The sequence below is a fragment of the Cyprinus carpio genome, chromosome A10 (genome assembly GCF_018340385.1).
Source record: "Cyprinus carpio isolate SPL01 chromosome A10, ASM1834038v1, whole genome shotgun sequence".
Classification (NCBI taxonomy): domain Eukaryota; kingdom Metazoa; phylum Chordata; class Actinopteri; order Cypriniformes; family Cyprinidae; genus Cyprinus; species Cyprinus carpio.
The window spans coordinates 19,151,820-19,162,485 of NC_056581.1; the positions used below are offsets into that span (position 1 = coordinate 19,151,820).

The 10,666-nt window shown below is 34.5% G+C and overlaps 1 long non-coding RNA gene across 2 annotated transcripts; it reads right to left on the minus strand.

Moving 5' to 3' along the window:
- Window positions 1-1,313: 1,313 nt before the first annotated feature.
- LOC122146534 lies at window positions 1,314-9,967 on the minus strand. Of its 2 annotated transcripts, none has more exons than XR_006161046.1 (3): window positions 9,720-9,967; window positions 8,116-8,165; window positions 1,314-1,796 (listed from the first exon to the last, which is right to left on the minus strand). It is a non-coding gene; the product is annotated as an uncharacterized LOC122146534 (long non-coding RNA). The 2 variants fall into 2 exon arrangements; XR_006161045.1 differs by having other exon boundaries at window positions 8,116-8,210.
- Between the last annotated feature and the right edge of the window lie 699 nt (window positions 9,968-10,666).

Below are 10,666 nucleotides of genomic sequence, written 5' to 3' on the forward strand. Positions count from 1 at the left end.
TATCACAAAAACAAACAATTGAACAAATATCAACGTGATGATAATACCTTAAATGACCAAAATCATCTTTCGGAAAATTGTATTGGAAACGTAATTTATTTTTTATTTTGACTCAAGTCCCGTTCGTTTACATAGAGAGGGCGGGGTTTATGACCTGTACTGCAGCCAGTCACCAGGGGGCGATCAAAGAGCCCGCAGCTTCACTTTTCAGTGCGTGTGAGGCACACCCGGTTTAATCAGGCTGACGGTGCATTCCAAATGGGATATATCGCCCTCTGAAGGGCACTTCTGAGTGAAAACAATCTTGGCCGCTATACTGAAGGGACGTTCCAAACCAAAGTGCTCAAAACTGGCCACTTCAGAGGGCCCTTCGGAATGAAAGATTTGAAGGGTACAAATGATGGACACTTCGGGCTCCCACGATCCTCTGCGCAGATTGTTTGCATGATGACGGCGCCTCCATGTGGGCACGTGATGATGACGCAGAAGGGCACTTCAAGAAACACCCTGCGTTCAATTCGGAAGGGCTCATCCCTACGCCCTAATCCCTTCAAAGGGTTTACCCTCCAGAGTGAGAACTTCGAAGGGTTGAAGGGTGTAGGGGTCCAAACAACTGTTTCTTGAAGTGCCCTTCAAATAAGTTTTTTAATGATTGCATTAGAATCATATTGATGCAAATATTATAAAATGCACTAGGAGACCATGAAAAAAATTTGGTATTTTTTTTTTATTATTATTTACTTCTAAACTGAAAAAGAAATATTAAGATGAAAATGTATCAAATATCCTAATTTGTAAATTATGCATATTATTATATACAGTTTGTTTCTCTAAAAAAAAAAAAGTTTGTATCTTTTAATCATATCAATGCAACTAATATCAGATGCACCGGGCCTACATTAAAATATTTATTAATATATTTAAACCTGGAAAAAATTACGTTTTCTTCAAATAAAGAACACTTTTGCCATAAAATAAAAAAGAAATAAAATGTACACTATTTCACTATAAGTTTTAATCAAATAAATGGAAGTAAATGAGTGTCATTAATCATGTGATTTTGTACACACATTTAGATTTTCTTGCTTCCACTGAAGTAAATGGTTTTGGAGAACATGATCATTAGTGTAGCTGATGAAGCTCCAGTGACACACCAAATACTGAGACAATCTCACATGCATGCAATTTCTCTGCTTCACTTTTCACTCAAATTTTGATGCAATTTGCACGGAAAAGTTTGGTATCTGAGAGCTCACACCAAAATGTGTTTGTCATCCATCCATGTCACTCATCTCAGCCCCCCTCCCCCCTGTGGAAAGCTGGTGTGACAGTGGCAAATGTCTCTTCTCTGTGGCAGTAAACAGAGGTCGATGGAGTAAACAGAGCGAGGGACCATCAGGGGCCAGGACTCGGGCTCCGGTGAGGGCGTAATAGCGAGGGAGTGGAGAGTTAACAGTAAAGTGCTGTCTGACTTACACTCACACAACAGACAGTCCTATACATCACACAGACGGGGGACATGTTTACCCTGAACACAGAGCACAAGGCTGCAGAGGTACATGAGAAAAAGGGAATCGTCTTGTCTTATTTCCTCATCTCTCACTCCCCATTCATTCTTTGTACATTATTCTTCACTTATCCTTTGTTCTCTGCCCCCTATCTTCACATTTCCCCGTGGCTGTGTTTAAATGCTGCGTCTGCACTGTGTCCTCTCGTCTGCTCGTTCAGATCTCTCCTCTTATCTGAAGCTGATATGGTAAGAAAGCAGGCCTGGACGATCCTCTACAGCATTGATCCTCAACGGACGGGTCACGAACCAGAAATGGATCACAGACGGGCAAGAAAGAATCATAAATAGTTCATCTTAAAAAATTTATTTTATTTCTTAAAAGAAAGTATGACATTAAATATGGTTTTGTTTGCAATAATAAACATGGTTTGTGCCAAAATGTGTTGAATGCATGAAACTCAAGGTACATTTAAAAATGCTCATTATATATCAATATATTATTCATTTGATAATTATATTAAAAATAAATACTGATAAATTTAAAATAATCGTTATGTATTTTGCAATGTTTGATTTGAAAGAAACTTTTGTTTACTTTGGTACATTAAACCAAAATATTAAAATAAAAATGAATAATAAAATAAAAAAGTGAATAATAATATTATATTGTGTGTGTGTGTGTGTATATATATATATATATATATAGTACATTATAATATAATATATTAATATCATGATATTAAAAATAAATATTCATAATTTAATATTTCCAATGATTTTAAGGATGTTTTTGATTTTCCAATGATTTTAAGGATGTTTTTGTTTACTTTTGTACATTGAACCAACATATTATCATTTAAAGTAAATTATGTCATTAAAAATGGGTTCATTTGCAACAATAAATATGGTTTGCTGAAATGTATGTATGAAACAGTCGAAATTCAATTGATTTTTTATTAAAATATATAACATAAAATAACAATATTGTACAAAATCGTGTAAATATAATTAAATAAAATAATATTATATTAAAAAAAAATAAAAAAAAAACACACACAAAAAAAAATTATACACACACACACACACACACACAATTTCCAAATATACATAATATATTTTCATTTTAGAGTTGTTTTTGTTTACTTTTATACATTAAATCAAAAGATTATCAGTTAAAGTAAATGATAACATTAAAAATGAGTTAATTTGCAATAATAAACATGGTTTGTACCTTAATGTATGCATGAAACCAACATTTTATATTAATATATTTAAATACATTATATAAATATATTAATACTTATATTAATATATTAAAATATTTATATAAATATATTATTCATATTATAATATATTATAATGTATAATACATTATAATATATTCATATCATATTATATTAAAAATATACATAAATATATTTCCGATGTTTGATTTAGTTTTTGTTTACTTTATAACATCAAACTTAAATATTAACATTTAAATTACTAAATTAATTATGGGTTCTTTGCAATACTAAACATGGTTTGTGCCAAAATGAATGCATAAAACCATTAAAATTCAAGATACATTTAAAAATGCTCCATACTTATTAAATATTGCTATTAAAGTCATATTTTAATGGTTCTATTAAAATATATAATACATTGAATTATATTTTTCATAGTATAATGATATTAAAAATTAATATTTGTGCATTTTACAATTTTCAAATATTCATAATATATTTTAAATGTTTGATTTTAAGGACATTTTCATTTCCTTTTGTACATGAAACCATCTGAGTATTTGGTGTTGGTGGTCACTTGAAGTCCAGTGTAAAATCTGAGGTGAAAACTCAGATCTACAGGCCATCTGCGTTCCAGCAGGAAGAGCTTCATCTGGGCCGGGTGATAAAAATTCAGCTCAGAAAACCCACAGAGCAAGGATGTCACAGTTTAGTTCTCCCCCAACCCGGTTAATTGCTTAAAGGCAGACTCGCAGAATTAAATATGTCTAATACGCGCGTGTCCATAACCCTTCCTGACGACAGACGCGCTGCATAAGAATCAAACCTTCCTCATTACACGAAGGGCAACTGAAGATGAATTAACTGACAGACGGTACTACTGTAATGAACCATAAATTAAATACACTGCAATCCAGCCCTCAAATTCAATACCATAGATCTGACATTTTTGCACAAAATGACTAGACTGATATGCCTGCAAAAACCACCAAAGAAAAAAAAGAGACAGAGAGAGAGACTAGTGCAAGTGTGTTCTGGGTGGTTTCTTGGCGTTGCTAGGGTATTGTTTTTTTTTGTTGGTTTTTTTTGTTTTTAAAATCATTTTGCTATGCAATTTGGAGGGTGTTCTATGTTTTCAGTGTGTTGCTATGCAGTTGCTAGGGTGTCTGGGTGGTTGCCAGGGCAAATTGCACACTGGTTTGTGTCTGGGTTAGTCTTACACTCGGATTGCGCAATAGTAATAGTGATGCTTGACTTAGTAAAGATCACTAATGAATCTCACATTGCAGTTAGAAGACAGCTTTGTTTTTGAACTGCAAGCATTAAGGTTAAAGGCATAGCTCACCCCAAAGTTAAAATTTGCTGTTAATTTACTTACCCTTACGCCATCCGATATGAAGGCGACTTTTTGTCTTCAGCAGAACAGTGAAGAAGATTTTTAGCTGAAATTGTGGTCCTTGGTGATTCCTAAAATACAAGTCAGCGGCTGCACATTTTTGAGAATAAAAAAAGCAAGGAACACAAATTTAATACCTGTGGCTCCTGACAATATATTGCGGTCTTAAGAAGTGAAATGATCAGTCTGTGCAAGAAACTGAACATTATTTACAACATTATTACCTGTAATCCAGAGCCTCGGGTAAAGGGGAAATCTGATTCTCTTCTGTGAACTGATTCTTTCAGTTCGTTTCAATGAACTGGTTCAGTTCAGTAGTTAGTTTTAGGTAATCATGCATTGACGAAACATTTACACAATTATATTATTAAAGCACCCAATAATGATGTGAAATATGGATGTTTAACATGTCTAAAGCGTATAAAGTGAATAAACTAGTCTTCATCAGTTCACCTTTCAGTGAACCTTCATCAGTTCAGTGACTATTGAATGAACTGATATGTCTGATATATATATTTTTTTGACTCTCAAAGTGACGGTAGCCATTAACTTAACATTAAGCATTTAATGAATCACCAAGAACCACAGTTTCAGCAAAAAATCCTCTTCACTGTTCTACTGAAGAAAAAGTCACCTATATATAAGATGGCTTGAAGTTGAGTAAATTAACAGCACATTTTCATTTTTGGGTGAGCTATTCCTTTAAGTCAGGTTTTGCACGAAAACACAAGCCCAACACGAGTGTGTAAATTCACAGGCATATGAGAGATGGAAGCCCATGCGGGTGGGAGAGAGACAGAGGAGTGATTGAGAGATTGGTGTGTGGGGGTTTGGAGCTGATTACTCCAGGAATCACACAGACGAAATTACTCCAGGAGTCACACGCTGATCCTGCGATCCATCATTCCCTCCATCTCTGGGATTACACTCCGTCTTAAGCTCCCAACACCTTGTTTCCCTCCAGGCTGGAGTTGTGTTGAACATAGAAAACTTTAGACAATGTGCATCATAATCAAGTAACGCTGTTAGTTCATGAATCACATCGGCGGTGATCCAAAAGAGCCGGACAATATCCTAAGGGCTCAGAGGAATCCTTACCTCAGAGCTTACAAAGAGGCTTTGAATGCTTTGTTGGTTTGTTTTTAATGCATTAATAATACGATATGTGCAGCGCTGTAACTGATTACATGTTATCTGGATTACATAATCAGATTCCAAAAATTGAGTACTTGTAATTAGATTATATTACATTTTAAAATGTTTAATTGATGGTAAATGGTCATATATTTTATTCTTAAAAAAAATAAAAGAATAATAATCCCATTCAAATCTATAAACAAGTTATGTCAAAAGTAATCTAAAAGTAATCTTATTACCTGAAATGAGTAATCTTGATTGCATTACTGTCTACAATGTTCAACATGTAATTCGTAATCAAAAAACAATTTGTAGTAAGTAATCTACCCAGCTCTGGATATTAGACATGTTAAATTAAATCAAAACTTAACGACATTTTCTAGTGGAAATTATGAAATCTAGTCCAGTCTACATATGCTTTCAGTCTTCAAGACAAGTAAAAAAAAACACTCAAGTCTTCAAGACAAGTAGTAACGTCCCCGTCTGTTCCAGATGGACACATATCCCTCACAAATGGAACGCTCTGTAATCTCAGCTTCTTCACAGTTTGAAGCCCTGTATAAATTCAGTGCCGGCGCTGTGGTGGGGCATTCGAGGGCCGTGCCCCCCCTAGCGGTCATTGATGCCCCTCCTACAGGCCATGGCGTGGCCCAAAAAAAAAATCCCTTTTAGTTATTATTTTAATATTAAATTTTCAAACTGTAACTTAAATAAAATAAAATAAAAAGAATGGGGAAATGCATATTTTTGTTGGTCATGGGGCAAAAGTTACTTTGAGAACTTCGTCATGGTGAATGCTTATTGGTCGCCCGAGTAAACTTGTTACATTTGATTTGCAGCGCGCGCGCAAAATCCATTTCAAGTTGAAGAACAGTTTGTCCGGTCTATATTATAGACAGTTGTTAGCAGCTAATTTAAAAAAGCAGTGAATTGTTGATGAATGTTTGTGGGTTCTAACTGCATTGTGTTTTATACTTGGCTGTCTGTAAAGATATATGGGCTTATGTCACTTTTGCTGCTTGGTGCGGTGCCGGATAAACTGCTGCGAGGAGTGTAAACCCAGGTTAAAAACAAGTATTAGCAAAAGTAATAGCAGAATATACATTTATGTTTTTTCCTTTATTTATTTTTGTTTTAGAAAATGAGTCCTTTTAGAGTATTTAAAGTCCTTGAAACCCTAAGAAAAAACGGCGGTGTTTAAAGAAATTATTTTATTTTTGAAGCACACTTTGTATTTTCTGTATTTTATTTTTTCCATTTCCTGTATTTTATTTTATCTTTTATCTATTTCTCAAGTTCTACAAAAATTTGCATTCTACGCAAATCAAAAACTAAAAAATCAGTTAAACCTTATACCTGGTGTGTGAGGGGCTCATTATTGTTCTGACATCTTCTCTGCAGGCGAATTTTAGTCTTCTGATTTAATTGGTCCATACTTTGTATGATGATGTTCCAACTCGTTTTATGAAGAAAAAAGCCTTAAGTTTTTCAGAAAATCTCTATACGAAAAACTTTGTCTGATGGGGACTTTTTTTGCCGGGTTTTTCAAAGCTTCAAACTGATTCAGTGTTTTTTTTTTTTTTATTTTTTTTTTTTTTTCGTCGTAATTTGTTAATTATTTTAAGTATAAAAATATATAGCATTCATTGAAGGCCTATTTATGTTTTTTTATTTAGCCTATATTATATTTATATTAGTATTTTCTGTCCCCTGTTCTGTTGTTTAGCTATCTGTTTCTGGGGCCGGGTTTCCCGATATCCGATGTAGCCTAGCCTGTCTTAGCTCTTAAAAAGCGCTCTCTACAGCAAGGTTATGAACTTTAGCCGCAATTTCCTCGCGCGTTTCCCAAAACTGTACATTTTCCCAAAATGTAGGCTACTGAACTCGTAGAACGCGAGAATAGGTTACATTTTGCTGACGTGCTGAAACTAGGGAACTAACCTTATATGAATCGTATTCTGAACGTTTAACCTACAATCGTCATCTTTTGTGTATTAGGAATCAAGACAGGTAAAAAAAAAAAAAAAAAAAAAAATTATATTATAATACCTTCTATATTAGATAGATCATTGGAGCTAACATTCTAGGGTAGATGTCATTCTATTTAGATCATTGGAGCCGTATCCGGTCCGCAAACAGCAAATTTCAGCGCTGTCTTCTGTTCCTCTTTTAGATAAAAACCTATATAGATTCTATATAGATCTTTCAGATTTAGGTCTGGATTTCATGCTACTATGATGTTGCCAATGCGTCAAAAAAAATATTATATCAAACGACAGTGCCCCCCCGCCGATGATCCAATGCCCCTCCAGTAGATCTGCTCTGACGCCGACTCTGTATAAATTTCATGTCTGTCAGCATATTTGACTGAGAATCCTGTACAAATCACTTTCTCAAAGACTGTAAATCCTCCAAACCTAAAAATAACAACAACAAACATAAAAACTACAGCAACGGACATCTATCTATCTATATATATATATATATATATATATATACCAACCAACTACTATCTATCTATCTATGCATTATCTCTCTCTATATGCATGCATTAACTTATGCATGCATTATCTATCAATCTACATCTATTTAAGCATGCATTATTTATTTAAGATAGCTATCTATGCATGTATTTATGCATGCATTAATTATCTCTCTATATATGCATGCATTAACTTTTTTTAGGATCTACTTATTTATTTGAATTCTCATTTGTGATTTTTCTTTCATTTGTTCATTTACAAACAAACACACACCATCGATGTCTGGTTGTTTTTGAACTACCTGTTGCTGAAGCTCATCTGTCATTAACGCTCTGTGTGAGTTTGCAGGTCACAGGATCTCACCTCATCCTCACGGCCCCAAACCGGATCGATTCGCCAGTCCTTTCCCTTCCCTACAGCCCAGACGGAGTTCATTAGAGCCGTTAGTAACCCAAATCCTGGCAGATTGTGAGAATCAAACAGTTGTTAAACTTAACAACAGCGTGGGACAGCATCAGACGCACTTCTCCAAACCAAATCTAGCACTGTTAACAATCTATAAGTTTTGATACAAAGGTTTACTGATAACCACGAGGGATCTTTCAGTGGCTTTTTGCACTCAAGTCTCTACTATTTTTGGAGACAAATCACTCAGTCAGCCCTGGCTGTTTCCACCCTGTCAATAAAGTCGCCTCACCGGTCTCTTTGTCTGAGCCTAATATCCACTTACCCCGAGGCAGCACGGATCTCAAGAGAACATCTCCTCAGGGGGAAACGTGTCTGCAGGAGCTATGAAATTCACAGCTTCTATCACTTGAACCATACAGCATGTTATAACCAGCACAGCTGACACCACATTTGGTGATTTTAAACTCAACAGCATGTCTAGAAATGACATTTCCATGGAGCAAGAAAGAGAACAAAAACATTGGACACATTTTTCTAAACATAGCAGTAATCATCATTTATGAAGCATGCATGTGTCTTGATTAGCATACTCCCATACTGTTTGTACTATTTTGTTGTTTTAAGTCTGTGCACAATATTCAGCTTTTCTGTAGGTTATGCATTGAATACAAAATGAACTGCTGCATTTGCCAAAATGTATAGCTGTGCATTAATGATAAACAGTGCATACATTCTATTTATTTATTCATGCATTTAAGTATGCACGATATAGAACAAAAATTGAGCCAAATGTGTCTACAAATAGCAGTAATCATCAGCATTTATGAAGCATGCAAGTGAGAATGGATGTTTTTGGAATAGCATACTGCCATAGTATTTGAACTATTTCACACAGTGTGCAACTTTTCTGTATTCACTTAATACTTGGATTAACTCTTTCATTGGCCAAAATAGGTTGCATGAGGCTGTGCATTGACAATAAAGAGTGTGTACATTTTTTATTTATTTAGGCCTTTTCATATGCATTTGTTTATTTATGCATGCAGTTAAGCATGCATAAAAGAAAACAAAATGTTTGTCTACAAATAGCAATAATCATCATATATGAAGCATTTTAAGTCTGTACACTGTGCCCAGCATGCAGCTTTTCTGTATGCATTGAGTACTTGAATGAATTGCTACATTTGCTAAAATATATGTGGCTGTGGTGCTAAACAGTGCACACATTGTATTTCACACAATGCAATGCATTCAAAAGCACCTAGTTTTTCATCTTTGACGAAACATGCAACTGCACATCCTGCACCTTCCGAAAGTGAAGAATTGGATTTAAAATGGAATTTTTGATGACTGGATGACGACACCCGCTGAATTAAGCATGCAACACAATGAAATCATGTGACAATAATGCAGTTATCATTTCAGATTGAATATTCTATTTTTTGTACTGCATTACAGCCTACAGTATGAATCAGTAAGCAGTTTCCTAGTACTTGGCTGTGATTCTTCATCTGAAGGTTTTTTTCAGTGGGCTTCATGTGTCTGTATGTGCTACATACCGAATTGGTGTGTCATCCTGAAATGTAACACTGCCATCTAGAGGTCGGACTGAAGTGTGATTGTCGTGGTTTTGCATGCACGAGAGATGAATTCATAGTGCCAGAAGCGCAGGTCATGGTGACTTGTCTTTGCGGTTCTTCACACGAACGTAACAAAGAAGACTTTTCCTTTGCATTATCCTATCAAAAAGACAAAATATCAATATCATTATATAAAAAGATCATATATAAATCATTGTCTGCCAGTGGAGATGATCGTATAACTTACTGAGCTGTGAATAATTTCCCCAGATAATATATCCGTGTGTTTTCGATCAGCTGTTTAGAGTCAGAATTAAATGCCAGATTCGCGAATGAATCAGTCTTTTAATATAATAATCGGTCAAACGGTTCGCGATTCAGTTTGATTCTTTCGGACAGTTCACTCAGGCACTGAATCGTTTCTCACATCTTAACAGATACTTTATGAAACAAAAACAAAAAGAGGGCTGGGTGAGCCAGATATTTACCACTAAATCATTGTAGGAAACAAAACTTGCGTGTTATGTAGCCTATCACTTTTTTTTTAGCGATGAAGACGCTCTTTATTGCTCTTTATTTTTAAAGTATACAAATATCAAAATTTTAATCATAACATATTGAATAAAATTCTTAATTCGCAATTTCTAAACATGTTAATCATATTTTTAATACAGTTTCAGAATTAAGTGAACAAAGGAGTGAATTTTAAAGCTTCAACAATGAAACCTGACGATTTTTTTCCAGAAATATTTCAGGTGTTTCTTCATTTCCTTCCTTTGTAAGGATAAGTAGCCAGACTATTTCTTTATTTTTCTTTTGTTTCATCGAAAACAAAAAATGTTTTCTAAGCAACATTTTTAATTGATCAAATATATTTTTAATATCGAATAACATGTTAGACACAACATTGCCAAATATTCTGTCTA